Below are 15,315 nucleotides of genomic sequence, written 5' to 3'. Positions count from 1 at the left end.
CGATTCCCAGTCGAGAAAATTAAATATACATATATCTTTATATTTTCATTTTTTCTCAACACACAATAGAATTTCGGGGAAAATGGGGAACGGAGTGATACAACACTAGGTTTCTTCTGCCTATCCTGCAGTGTCCTGATTTTTTCATTTGATTTAAAACATTATCAAAAGCAATCCAGCCTTATATACATTGTGATTAAGTTTATGATAAAATAGCAATATGCGGTATAATATATTGCTAAGGTAATTTTTCCAAGGCAATATAAGCTGCTTTTATGGGAATATTATCTTCTTTGTAAGTTTTGTGTATAATATAATAGAAAATCCACTTGTTTTGATAAAATACGAATCATATTATTTTAGTATGGTAAAGTCTTGATACTGGATGACGATAAACATAGGATAAATACATTTTAAATGCATAATATGGTTACTTATATTTTTAAATATGTATTAAAACACCAACCAGGTACAGGAAAAATGTATCAAAACCATTTTGTCAAGAAATTGAATCCACAACCTTTATATCAGTAGTTTTATAAAACAACCAATTCATAAGCTAGGTTGGGGTTATTTAGAAATACTTATTATCACAGTTTTAGAGAGGCAGAGATAATCTAGTGATAATACACTAAGTACTAAGTATTATGACAATGACGCTGAGGGAACCCAGCGTCCCCTTCTTTTCGCAGAATTAACCAGAAAAAAATATGAATTTTATTTTCAAATTAACAATGTAAAGAGTATTCGTATCTCAGGACAGTTAGAAACATTGGTCCTAACTTCCAAAAGTTTAAACCACCTTCACAGTACAGTGGCTATGACAGTCGACAGTCGCATGCAAACGACCCATAAACATAACAGCTAATACGAAAACTTGTCCATTACCGACAATATATTAAACGAAATGTAGTTTTGTTTAACTTCCGAACTTCTTTCATTTACCACTTTTCATCATCATTTTATATTAACTTTGTTACTACCGCAGTTATATGATATGTTCTTTTAATAATACGTAGCATAATATACTGCGGGATATAGCGGGAAAACGTTTTTTTTATTTAATAAAATATTATTTAAGAAATAATAAAATAGGAACCTATTGTTAAGACATCTCCATTCTGCACTTTCCCTCGAACTCCATCATTGCTGGTACTGCGTGAAGAGTTTCCAGAGTGAGGAAATTAAAATATTAAATATTTCAATCCCTCAAGCGAGAATCGAACTCACAATCGTCGCGTGTATCATTTGCCTCACACCTGCGCCCCACAAATATAGCATCTACAGTCCAACGTAGTCCAATTACCCTACGACGGTTTCAAAAATTTTTTGTAATTATAAAAAAACAGTAAATATAAAGTTATCTATCATATGAATATTATTACAGGAAACACTAACGGATTAATAAATTACAAAAGTTAGCTTCAACGGATATTCCGTTCACAAATGACTAAACATGCATCAACGAGTGCAGCAAAGGAGGTACAAGGTACGATCCTTTGTTCGTCATTAGTCACACGCTATTTAGCAGTTAGTGGACCAATTCTGTTTCGACGTATATTTCTATTTTAATCGAGTTTGGATATTGAGCCAATTAGAATGATAGGCTTCGAGGTACAATGCTATTATTGTTATTGATACGAGTTGGTGGGACTGATTTTTAATTGTAGAAAGCAATAAAAATGCCATGGGGGCGTCCAGTAAATAAAAGTATAATTAAAATAAAAATATAATTAGAATTTAAATAATAATTTAATTTTGATTCATTAATTTTGACAGTATTGTAATAATAAATTATATCGGATATTGTATATTATATTACATTTGAAGATTTCTTGCAGGAAATTATAGTTAGTCATTTCCTATACCTTATGTTTTTGTCATTTTCTTTAGTTTACGTTTTTTCTTAGATAAAAACCTGCTTCAGGCGTTATACTATAACTGTGAAACTGTATTACTAAGAACACTCTGTTATCCCTCCTGCTTTCACTCAACCCAACACCGCACTGTGTCTTAGTAGAAATAAATATTTAGGAGAATGAATGTATTTAAATTATAACTGAGAATAATTTGTATTCCCTAAATGGAAATACATGTATTCCCCTAAATGGAAATTGAACCTGCAAGCAACACATTTATAGTGAAACGCTATGCTTGTGTGGCACAACGGCTTCCTTTCAATAAAAAAATGCTAAAATATAAACTTCTTTCCCAGAACACATTGTAATTGATAGAATAGTAACTATAACATTCTTGATAATGCCTAACCTCTCTATGAAACAAGATTTGGTCACTATTAGTTCTGGGTGTATAAAGTCCAACGATTCCCCATATTTAACCGTTATCAGCAGTTCTCGTCCTCTTCGCGCATTCATCGCCCGATGATTTACTTACAGCTTATCCGACCTCACTGACTTATGGAGTATGGAACGGACGCTACGAATGTTCCCAATTTAAGTTGTTATAGTATAGCTACCAATATTATGTCTTTACTTTTTTTCAGCTTCTAGTGGGGTTCGCATATAGAAAATTTAACAGCAGGGTGAAACTTGTGCTGAGACTCTCCATTCTCTCCTCTCTCCTTTGAAATCTGGAAATAGTACGTGTTGAAAATTGGAACTCAACGCCGCGTCTTGCCTTATTATAATAGTGAAGAAATGAAAATATTAGAATCTGAAACATTAGCAAAAAATGTTGAAGTTTTTGTCTGTTTCAACTATTCACTGAAGAAGGGGCTGTGGGAAAGATACTTTTTATCCCGAAATTCCCACGGGATGGGAATTTACGCGGGAAAACGCGTTGGTCGTGCGTGCGTTTCTACCGCGTACCTACATAAATATGAAATAAGTAAATATTATATACAGTTAAGATATACTAAACTAAAGTAATCAACCAATTTTACCTAAATACACTTAAATAATATTAAACAAATATTTATATAATTCAAGCGGGCGAAGCCGCACGTGGGCTGCTAGTATCATAAATATGACAGAGCAAAATGTAGTATTTTTAAGCTTAGTTTTTAAAACCTGTGACAGTTCCGTTGGCCAACTAATTTAGAAAAACTTGTAAAGAGGATTCATAATTACATTAACTCAAGAATATTAAGTTTCATCCTTGCTTAAAGTAAACAGACATTAAATTAATTGAAAATATAAAAAAAAAAAAACATAAGAACATTATGTAATTAGCTTTGAAAGTACTATAACTGTAAGTAATAATATAAGGGCAAACGTACCGCAGGCACAAGCGTGTGACTGTAAATGCAATAGGTTGTAGGTTCGATCCCTACTCGAGGAAGTGAAATATTTAATACTTTCATTTTGAACTTTTCTCTGGTGTTGAGGCGGTGTTATATTCCGCTACTCATCACACAGTCTTCAATATTCTAGCAAGAGTGTGTGAGATACAGTTTACATATATAAAAAAATATATATCTAAACTATAATCCCTCATCGTATACTGCATTCCTTCACATGTAATTGAATGGAATAAGCTACGTTAATTGCACACGCATAAAGGAACATGTGCGTTTGTTTTTTTTGACGGGTGCGCTCAGCCGTTCCTGCGATAATGGGCCATACATAAGCAGCTACCAAAAATGATAAGAAAATTGTCATATTTTTTCTTTTTCATAGAAAATATTTTATTGACATTTGTAATATAATTTGAGGCAGTTATGGCGCAGTGTGACTGTAAGCGCAACGGTTATGAATTCGGCTCCTACTCGTGGGAAGGTGCACTAATTATATTAGTTTAATAATAGATTTTATTTAATGTTAAATCAATAATGATTCAGTTAAATTTGAATTAATATTTCTGTCTATGGCATACAATATATTTATAGGTTAATTATAAGCTTTTAATGTACGTCATATTGTGATCTATTTTATTAACCTTGTATTATTGTTGAATTTAAATAAGTACTGTTAATCTAAGCCTATACAACATTTTTACAAAATAAGTAAGAAATTCTAGATTTAGTTAGACGAAGTAATGTTAGCTAAGAGTTTTACCACCTAACACTCAAAATCAATGAAAAGAATACAACTGAAATATATACCAATATTTTCTCTCTATTTCCTCAACAGAACAGGCCAGACAAAAGATCCAAAAAAGAAATAAAAAACACTACCTATTAATTACAGAAATTTCGTTGAAAACTTCCACTACTTCCTTTCATTAAGACGTCGTAGCAAAGTAAACGCCTCTAATGAAACAGTAGTAGGATCGCCACATACACTTTGTTCGGCATTGATTCCGATGATTCAGTCGGGGCGGTCATTATCATTAGCGTGCGCTCGGCGTCCATTAATCACGTTGGTATTCGGCCTGTGGAGGTTCCTCTCCCCTGGCCCTTAGTGATGAGGTGAATTTGAAGTCGAATTTCGCAAACATCCAGACACTGCTGCAGATCAGGTCAGTTATTGTTAAATTAACCCTGGATAGGAATGATGATGTGGATATTCTATGAATAAGGTTCGGTCGTCATTCGGGGAAATGATTATATTTAATTTATTTTCGTTATATATATATTTCGAAAATTGCATAGAAAGTTTTAACACTACGTTCCCTTTGAAAATCTATAAAGCTGTTTTTTTTAAATATCTATTGGTAAATATATATAAAACCTCTAATTCAAAGTAATAAGGTTAACGTCTAATGTGTTTTTCCATCCAGAAGTTAGTCTAGATTTTCTAAATTGAAAGTGTGACATATTTTTGTAGCTATGGCATTTTGCTTAGAAAAAACTAAACATATTTTGTACATGTATTTTTCTTCACACGTCACTTATTTCACTTTATATTTTTCTCACTTGTGAAATTCAACGTAACTTTTTGTATAACTAGATCAGAGAAACATCGACAAACCAAATATTTATTATTATTTGATAATATGGCATTGAACCCACAACTAACGCGTTAATAATATCCAATTGCACGTAAACTTTGTTTTTGTTGGTAAATTTTATAATTATACCTAATAACTAAAATTATAATATTATATTATTTATTGTTTAAAAAAATATTGCTTGCCAAAAATATTTGTGAATTAAAATATTATTTTATAATATCAAAATATATAAGACATTTAATTTAATCGACTCGTCTCATCACTAGTTCAGGTACCTGGGCGCACTCGTGCATTCACCCTTCTCTTATCAGTTTTGACGTAGCGACTAGCGAAAACGGCAGAATGAGATAGGCGCGGAAATGACTCGAATATTTCTAAGTTTATGTTTCCCTATTTAAAGTAAGTACAATTTGTTATAAGTATATATTGTCACTTTTTAAGGTAAAAAATATGAAAAGGCCATATTTTCATGTTTATTATGCTTGTATAAGAACGGGACTCTATTAGATTCCAGAAAGAAGATTTTTTTATATAATTATAATTATAATAAGATTTGGTTATATAATTTATTTTTTATGTACTGTTAAAACAATAAATATCACTCTGGTACCAAAATCACGTATTAAAGCAATATTTTTAATAATTCTAAAATAAAAGAAGAATAGAACTATTCTATTCTATTCTATTTACTTAAAATACTTTAGTTGACGAGCTAAATTATAATTATTCTAAGCACAACTCAAATCGAGCCCACCCCCTGTTTGCAATCCGTCTCCTGCACTTACGCACTGATATTCCTGGCTATTGATATTCCGCATACGTTGATTCGATCCTCGATGAGCCCAGATATTAAATCAGCTGGACAAACAGACACCTGTGCCGAGATTTCCATATACATACATATATGAAAATAATCATTTGCATATTATAATGCAATAACTTTATATCGTGTCACAGTCCAAATTAACTTGGGTTTATTGAATGTTGATTTAAATTTAATTTTTGGACGTCATCGTCACTTTAAATGACTATCGAATTTCGTAGAGGTTTTTGGCTTAAATTAATGTTTCTTTAACATTAATAATACTGTGTAAATAAACGGGTGAAATTATTTCACTATATTTATTTTGTACATGAAAGGAAGGGAATGTGTAAAAAGACGTATTTATTAATAAATATTTTTTCTACATAGCAGATAATACGTAATGAGTGCTTTACACGGCGTTGAGTTTCGCCACATAACACGCAATGCGTCGAGAATTAGCCGGAATCACATTCCTTAATTAGATTCAAGATTCCGTTCCCCAAAACAAAAGTGTCTTATTGGAAGAACGGAGTAATTCAACACTAGCTTCCCGGGTTCCCACCGCCTACACTACTACTCTTTTTTTTATATTCCATATATGCTAACATAGGAAGACCTAAACTTAATTGTATGTTCTAAACTTTTAAGCTTACATATGTATATTATATGCAACAACCAATTGTTGGATGTGACATGAAATGAAATGAAATTAACATTAGGTGGAGTTTTACAAAGTGCATTGTAATGTTTCCTTTTATAGGACAAGTGTCAGTGGTCGGCGATAAAGGGACACAATTCCTTTATGTGAGCAATCAGCACGTTTGTCCCGCAAACCATAAAAATGCAGGTAAAAAGTTTTTTTCAGCTTCACGCATGTAGTAGGGTAGGCAGAGGGAACCTAGTAAACTACCTTTCCGCTGAATTCTAGAGGCATTATAGTTGAGTGGTGGAAAACAACGCATTGCCTCGCCACTAGGTTGAAGAAATGGAAAAGAACAAATATTTAATTTCCTCGAGTGGGAATCAAACCCACGCGTTACAATCACATGCTTGGGCCCCCGTCACTACTGGCCTCTAAAAAGTGGGTACATAGTTGGCTTTATCCTCAGGGGATGCTTTAAAAACCATGTCTATATTATTTAAATGTTCCTTGTGAAATTTTAATTTTCAATTTATGCGTTAAGATAGTCTTACTTTTCCCAATGCCACATTTCATATAACTAGACCAGGAGAATTTTTTTAGCTGCATAAGAAGTAAACAACCATCACCCATCCATCACCACTGATTCTACAATATCAATTTAGAAATCCTATATTGACTTTGAAAAGAGCAACTGTTGAGTTTCTTGCCGGCTCTTCCCAGCAGAACTGCCTTACGAATCGGTGGTAGCTTTTTGTTCATATGTTCATTCGACGATTCAAAAGTGCTTTTATAGTTTATTTGAATTAAGGAATATTTTGAATTTGAATTTTGAGTTACCTCAGCCTAGATATGAACAAGCTACCTCGTGAAACGCTACTTGCCAATACTCATCAGGGCATATAATAAGCATACATATAATTCCACGCGCAATCAGTAAATTATCTTAACTAGAATCTGATAAAGACAATCAAGTAATCGAGCATAAATGGCACTGGCTTTGTACATATATCCTGCGTTAATAGTTCGGTTTCTGTAATCGAGTCCATCCAATATGCCTCACGCTTGAATATGGTCATTATATATGTATGTTCATACATTAAGGTAGTAATGCAATTATATTTTAATGATATATTGTATGATAAATGAATATGTTATTTGTGAGGTCGTCGTGGCATAGTGGGGTAACATCGGTAAGGATAAGGTTACGGATTCGATCCCACTCATGGGAATAATTATGATTTTTTTTCAGATTCACCTGTATTCCGTTCGTCTCTTGCGTGTTGGGTGCATGTTGTGTGCGTGTGCGTGGTTAAAAAATGATTAAAGCACCAAAAAATAAATAAAAAGAATTTTAATAATAAACCAGAACTAAAATACTGAAAAAATCGGAAGTTTTAAGTAGAACTCCTATACTGAGGGTTGACGAGAGGGAACACGTTGTATCCGCTTTTACGGACAATAAAGTGTTCTTATAAGATTACCGTTTTTTCTTTTGAGGTACAAAAATCTAATTAAATAATTTATTAATTTTGAATCTTGTGTTTTAAGAATTCAGTTAACACGGTTAAATATTAAGTATTTTTATTGTTTTTCTATGAAAACTTTTTTATTTTATTGATTTTTAATGAAATTATTACAAATGTATTTTGTAGATTTTCCACAACTTAAATATACAACATTTTTTACAACTTCAGCATAAACACCTCATAGTACCCAATTTCAACAAACCACCAGCTCCTATACAAACACCCAGGATATTGATAAAACACGCTAAAACCGTTCCAGTAGTCGTAAAACCAGCGCAGTCCAAAGATCAACATAATAATGGTGTTTGCTCTTAGGACACGCAGGCATGGTATCATCGCCTGTAATAATATGGGAGTGGACCGATAGCATCTTTCAGTGGGTAGGGGGTACGACACGAATGGGGTAGGGTTGCAATCTTTATGGTTATGTGTGAAATTATTAATTGATTTTTGTTTTGTCATTGAATTTAAAGATTTGAATTGTATAATTGAATGAAATTAATTGAAATTTTCAAAGCTATGTTAAAATAAGATTTCAATGTCAATTAATAGATTTGAGTAGCGGAATTTGTCGCTTTAACAGGGCAAGAAAACTAAAATAGTAAATATTTAAATTCTTCAAGTGGAAACCGAACCCATGACCTGTCGCGTCCATAGTCGCACGCTGTACAATTATAAATAAGATTTAAAAAATAAGCGATATAAATAAAAAAAATCATCAATATTCGAGATTTTTCAACTTTTGAGGTACTTAAACTCCAGCTGTCAACCCTAATAGATATAGTGGAATCGATAACCGCATGCTATGAATATTTGAACAATTTGCTATGTACTTGGACGCGTACACTCGGCTAATTGAAATACTTTTGTTGATACACCACCACCCTTAATAACAGATAATCATTGCTGTCCGACTCCCACTTCATATTTCACTTTCATTAAACTAGGTTTATTTTTTTAGCTACAGCCTGTATCACGCACAGAGTAGGGTAGACAGAGGGAACCTAGTGTTGAGACACTTTGTTCCTCATTAGATATGTCATTTGAATATTTAGTATTTTTTTTATTTACGTTTTATGATTGTTTCCGTTTTGAAGTTTCGTGTCGAAATATTTTTTATTTGTTTTTATGATACTTTTATATAATTGTTTTCATTTGACACCATTGTAGCCCAGTGCGACAATGTCTGATTGTAAATTTGATGGTTGTAGGTTCGATTCTCACTAGGGAGAACAATTGTATCTAAATATTATATTATCCTCAGGTAGATCACGCCGGTGAATTCAGACACTTGATACCTCTACCCTATTTCTACCTACCCTATTTCTATTTAAAGTAATGTTGCAATATTTGATATTGATCCAAACATTCTGTAACTTTACTTTTCGGATAAATAAAACCTACTTTCACATTAGGCAAGTAAAAAAAAGTAGAATATATAAATTTAGAATACACTTGGATATGCCAAGTTACCCGATTCGCCTCTACGTCAACGCCAAGACATACGACGCAAAGCCTATTACTATATTATGTCTCCAATATAATTATTGAATTAATTTAGCTTAGTCAAGTAAAGTCATTTACTTAATATACTACCGAATTAATTTTAGTAAATACTCATAGGAAGACGTTCCTCTTAATTTATTTCGAGGTACGTCATATATGAGACTTAAGGCTTAAGGCTTAATAAACAAAAGCGCGCACCGTTTACACGCACGCAGCTCTAAATAACACGACAATTCGAATGGAAAATGAAATGCCTGCTTGCGAACCATTAAGCAATTTGAATTTAACATTCGTTCGTCCCTTCGTTTTCCTGTTGCCGCAAAATTACGCGATTTTTTTTTTGGAAACTTTGATATTTGTTAATATTTTTAAAATTATGTACCTATTAAGTTTTGGTAAAAAATAATAATAATAAAATAAATTAAGTTGAATTTTATACTAGTGGACCCGGACGCGGCTACGCCTGCTTAAACTATAACTATATTTTCAGTTTTCAATAGAATTAGTAAGAAAATATAAGCTTAAATAATCAAAAATAATAATAAGTAGAGACATATTATTAGAAAAAATATCAGAGAAATTGAAAACCAACATAAGAAGTAAAAATAACTACAAATTAAGTAAAAATACCATAAGAAGTAAAAATAACCCGTACCTAAAAACTACCTAAAAGGATATTTTTTGCCAGCAATATCAAATAAAATAAGAAGAGAGCCAAAGTGTATTTTAAATTAATTATAAACAGCAAATAAAGTTCGAAAATGTAATAAAATCATCAACGTCATCTGCCCGTTCGCGTAGGTCATACTATGCCGCCCGTAGGCTAGGTCATTTCGAATCAGTGACATCTCCTTAATTATTTATTAGAATGTTATACAGTAAACTATAATTTCAATAGATAAAATGCTATAATGTTTATTTTCATAAGGATGAATATCTAAATGTCGCGGTAACGGTTGTGTAGCGACGCGACGGTTGTTATTAACATGGCAGAATAAATTGCATGTCAAATTAAAAAGTACTTTAAAATATATTAATTTATATGTGTAATGTAATGTTATATAGCCTATAGCACTTCTGAAGAATGCAGCTTTCATACAAAACAAAAACAATGTAAATCGGACCAGTAGATCCAGAGATCTTAGCGTTCAAACAAACAAACAAACAAACAAACAAACTCTTCCGCTTTATTATATTAGTATAGATATCTGTTTCAAGTTCTCTGTATTATTTGTATTTCTTTATCTCATTTGTCTACCATAATTAATAGGCGTTCTATTCTATATTGTCTAAGATGTTCATTTATTTTCACTTATAGCCTTACTTTTTTTTGTTAAAATACAAAGCTAATTGAATGAAATATAATGCTGAATTATGTTTTTATATATAATACTGTAAAAAAATTCTAGACACATATTTCACCTTTTGTGACTTCGTTAAAAATTCAATTACGTTGTGAAATATGTTAGTGACTTCTAAGCTTGATAAACCCAAGTAAACAAAGTAGCATGGAAAAATTTTAAAAATTTCATAGTCAATTAAACTTTATGATAGTATAAAATTGTTTATCTTATATAATTTACTCAAAACAAATAGAGTTTCTTTTTTTTAGCTTGACACTGTTCCCTGTATATAGTATGGTAAGCAGATGGAACCTGGGAACCTAATGTAAAGATACTTCCATTCTCTATTTTCTGGCAAATTCTCGAGACATTGCGTGTTGAATGGCGTAACCATTAGGTTTTAAGAAACACGTATTTTTTAATATTTACCTACAGGTTAAATTTTTTATTGAAAATTGTAAATATAAAATTCACGTCAGGGCAAAGGGAGGGCAGAGCAGTCCGCTTGTAAATCGTATGTCGTAAAATGTGCCGTCTCGACTTACCCATTATTAATTTAATTATGTCTAGAAGTAAATATTAAATGGATAATTTAATGAAATATCACGAATTGCTGAATACACGCAGCTATAACACAAGAATGTAGGTACAAGACTGTTTCAAATAAATAAAATAATTTACTACAGACTTTGCTTCCATATCTGGTGTATTCGAATAGTTTTTAGGGGTTCGTAGCTCTAAAGAAAAAATGAAATTCATTGCTCATCAACCCAACTCGCGCCTTGGCTGGATTTTGGATTTGAGATTTTAGATAGGAATATTTGGATAAGGAAATTTTAAGTTGAAGTAAATGTTTTTTTTACTATTGTAATCCTTAAAAAATCAAATTTATTACAAAAACATAAAAAGAATTATATTTACATTACAAAATATAAAATCCACATATACATAAAGAACCGATACATAAGTACCGGGGAAACACAAAGCTCGCCTAAGTCTCGACTCGAGGAACACCTTTGTCACCGACTAATGATTGAAAAAGCTAACCTTTTTTAATCAAACACATCGCGATCCGTCAATGGGACGCGCCACCGGCTAAAACAAAGCGATAAATTAAAGCAGGAAACGGGAGGCGAACGGCACCGCTCGTATTGAAAGATTTACTTCCTCTGTTTAATTGCAATAACGGCTAGGCACGTTGGTATCGTATTTTTCTTTTTACACTCCACCTCTTATTGCCTTCGGGTCGTTAAATAAATTTATGATGCCCAACAAAGTTCAGCCCACCTCGACAGGCTTTGCCGCTGAAGTTAGGTGGGAATGTGCAAGAGAAATAAAAAGGTGAAAGGTCTCAGGTGCCTCGTTGTACCCGGTAGTGAGATTAGCTCTTGACTCGCGGTTAAACGGCTCGGCCGCTCATAAAAGTTACTTAACGCATCTCCTGTAGTGGAACCTTCCCACAAAGTTGGCCCCACTCTAGTTTTGTTTCGCATTACGCCAGCGTATCTGGTCGTACGTAGGGGATTTTGTCGTTACCCGTCGACTTGATGGACTGGACCCGAAACTTTATCCTTCTACTGCATGTATGTATGAATCTAACTTTTCATATTAGGTCTGCTCTGACGATGCGAATGAGAAATTTCAATTACATTTTCTTTATTTAAATAAGGAAAATTTGGAAAACTCACATTAGCGCCCGGCTGCTTTTAAACCGGCGATCTAATCTGAAACAAGGAACAAACACGCCTAAATAACAATAAAATTCTAATAAAAACTTTGGACACGCAACCAAAAATTGTATGGGGAAAATTGACCAAATTGTTATTTACGGTTTGAAATTAAAACGAGGCATTATAAGATATTACTTCTCCCCTCTTTTATAGGACTTTAGGAAAATATCTATTTATAAACATTTTCAGTAAATTTCAAGATACAGTTAATCTTGAAATTTACTGAAAATGTTAACATTTTATTTGTATATATATAAATAAATCTACAGATGGGTCTAAACTAATAATCAGCATAAAAAAATTTTAACGAAAAAAAATGGATTAAAATGGGTAGAAAGGATTTGGATGGCATCTCTTTCACATGAATGATTCTTCATATAATGTAAATAATAGCCATATGAACATTATCTTATGAATTGTTATCAGGCTACCTGAATCCTAAAAAAAATAAAGTTTCAAGAAAATGTTTTATTCAATATCAAAAATACTACGAAACAATAACCAAGTTACCGATTTAAAAGATTTCTGAACTGTTACCTAGAGCCGGGAGATATGAAAGAATTAAGGAGAATCCTGAACACTCGTTAACTCGGTTGTCCCATGTCTCCGTGAACGTGGCCAAACAAAATGTAATTTTCCTCCGAAGCGTCTCCTTACGTGACCCGGCGAAGATCTAGAGCACTTTTATGAAATTATTTTTTTATCTTTTATAAGAAACTGTTGTGGTATACACGATAAATGACACAGTACAATCATAAATAATTATATAAACTAATAAATATTGAATTACTTTTGTTTTTTTTTTGTATTATCCTCCTCTTATCTATTTCTCATAAATTTTCTTTCGATTTTTCTCTTTAATTGTTAGTTAAACTTTTATTTAGTGCTAAGACGAATTGATTTTAATTTTTACAAAGAAAACATCAAATTCACCTAATATCCAATCATTTTGAGCACTATCCCACAAATAGGCCAGGGGCACAAGCGCGTGACTATAAACGCCATTGGTTGTGGGTGCCATTTCTTATTCGAAGAAATAAAGTATTTGATATTTTCATAAAGATTTAATATTTGATATGTGGACTACAGCGTGGAAGCTGATAATTACTTCTTTCTGGTGGCCAAGCAAAGCACAGCATTGTGTTGAAAAAGAAACAAAAAAAAATCTTTACGCTGTATTCCAAACACAGCAGGGTAGGCAGAGAGAACCCAGTGTTAAGATAAGACACTCCATTCTCCACTTTCCCCGCAAGAAACAAAGAAAACAAAACAAAATAAAATATTAATACAGTAGCGTACACTTAATACTTTTACAAGTAAAGACAGCATCTAGCCTTATCAGCCTCCCGTACCGAAATAAACGTCGACTATTATTTATGTGCGGAAGAGGGAGACTCTCCATCTCGATTGTGACGCCCCAATTGAAACAGATATTTCATGAAATTATCATTTCACTGCGATTTGTTTACTATAGCCGATTGGTCTCACCTCGTTCTGGGATTTTATCACTGTTTCTATTAGGTGAAAATATTAAAAGAATATTGTTTTTTTTTGGGAAAATGAACTGACTTTTCTTACTTAATGTAACTTATTTTCACTTAATGAATTATGATTTGGTACAATTGAAGCTCTTTCTGTTTGTACTAAATAGTTATCTGTAGATTGCAAGGTACGTGTAGGTTTTTGTAGTAATATTTTAAGACGTTATGCAGTATTAAGATCCGCTAGTCAACACACTGTGTTCAAATTCAGGGGGAAAGAAGAGAATGGAATGTTTTGACACTAGGTTCTCTCTGCGCTGTAAATTTGATATACAAGTATTTGATGGATTTTACCAGTCATAAAATACTTGTAAAAAAAGTTCATAACTCTTTTAATTTTGAAGGGTTTCAAGAATTGTTGAAAAAATAGAAAAATAAATCACCACTGTCCGTTCAGCGAGGCTTCACTTTGTTGGATTTATATTGCTAAAGATTAATAAAAATATATAAAATAAAACATTATTTCGGGAAAAACAATAATTATTAGAAAAAAAAACAATACATATTTATTTATTTGAGTATGTATAATTCAATTTCATAAATTATAAAAAACTTAATTTTTTTATTTGATACATTTTTAAACAAATCTCAAAAAAACTATATGAATTTTAAAATAAATTTAGCTAGAATAATACATTAATAAAAATGATAATAACTCATTTCTTATCTCATTAGCTATGCATAGACAACCTCTACACCATTATTATCTTAAGAGCACATTTTAAATAAAATTAGAAATATTCATAACTGAAATAATAAATTTTTAAATTAAAAAATCTGCATACAAAGGAACCGTTATACAAAAATTAAGTTATTTCCATCTTTGAGGTAATCTCGTACAATATGCGAGGAATCTATTTCGTAGCTCTCATAAACGCCTGTAGCCGGCACCTCACAATGCTACAATCGGGGCTTATGCATAAATTTGAATTTTCAATTAAGAATACTTGGAAGAAAATTTTATTAGACATAAAGAGAAACCTTTGGTCTCGGCGACGAAATACGAAGGTATTAAATGTTAGAGAAAGCTGTGTGGGTTTTTCTTGTAATTATAATTATTTTTTACTAATTTTAATGAAAAAAGACAATGGAAGCTAAATACAAAGATATTTGCCCCAGCTTCACGCTGTATCCCTCATGCAGATGGAGCCCAGTTTTAATATACTCTGCTCCTCACTTTCTTCCGGATCCTGAAGACATTGTTGAGTGGGGGAACTCAACGCCGCACTTTGCCTCGTCATCAGAGCGAAGAATTTTAAATATCAAATATTTAATTTCCTATATTATTTTTACATAATAATCACAAATCATTACTAAAAAATGAAATTTTTACATTTTATTATCACAAACAAAAAAAGAAAAAAATT

General features: G+C 32.1%; 1 protein-coding gene across 3 annotated transcripts in view; it reads right to left on the bottom strand.

Annotated features, from left to right (window-relative positions):
• Positions 1–15,315, bottom strand: part of Sema2a (Semaphorin 2a) — a 301,672-nt gene that overhangs the window by 162,872 nt on the left and 123,485 nt on the right. For 2 of the 3 annotated variants that reach the window (XM_085199139.1, XM_085199140.1), the window contains one exon: positions 12,366–12,401. The exons of the other annotated variant lie outside the window; for it this stretch is intronic. The gene's annotated coding sequence lies outside the window, so the exon portion shown is untranslated. The remainder of the gene's footprint in view (positions 1–12,365; positions 12,402–15,315) is intronic. 3 annotated transcript variants of the gene reach the window in all.

Source organism: Heliconius melpomene, chromosome 16 (assembly GCF_056956725.1).
Source record: "Heliconius melpomene rosina isolate 202511_hmr_F chromosome 16, ASM5695672v1, whole genome shotgun sequence".
NCBI lineage: Eukaryota > Metazoa > Arthropoda > Insecta > Lepidoptera > Nymphalidae > Heliconius > Heliconius melpomene.
This window is presented reverse-complemented; position numbering and strand designations above follow the sequence as displayed.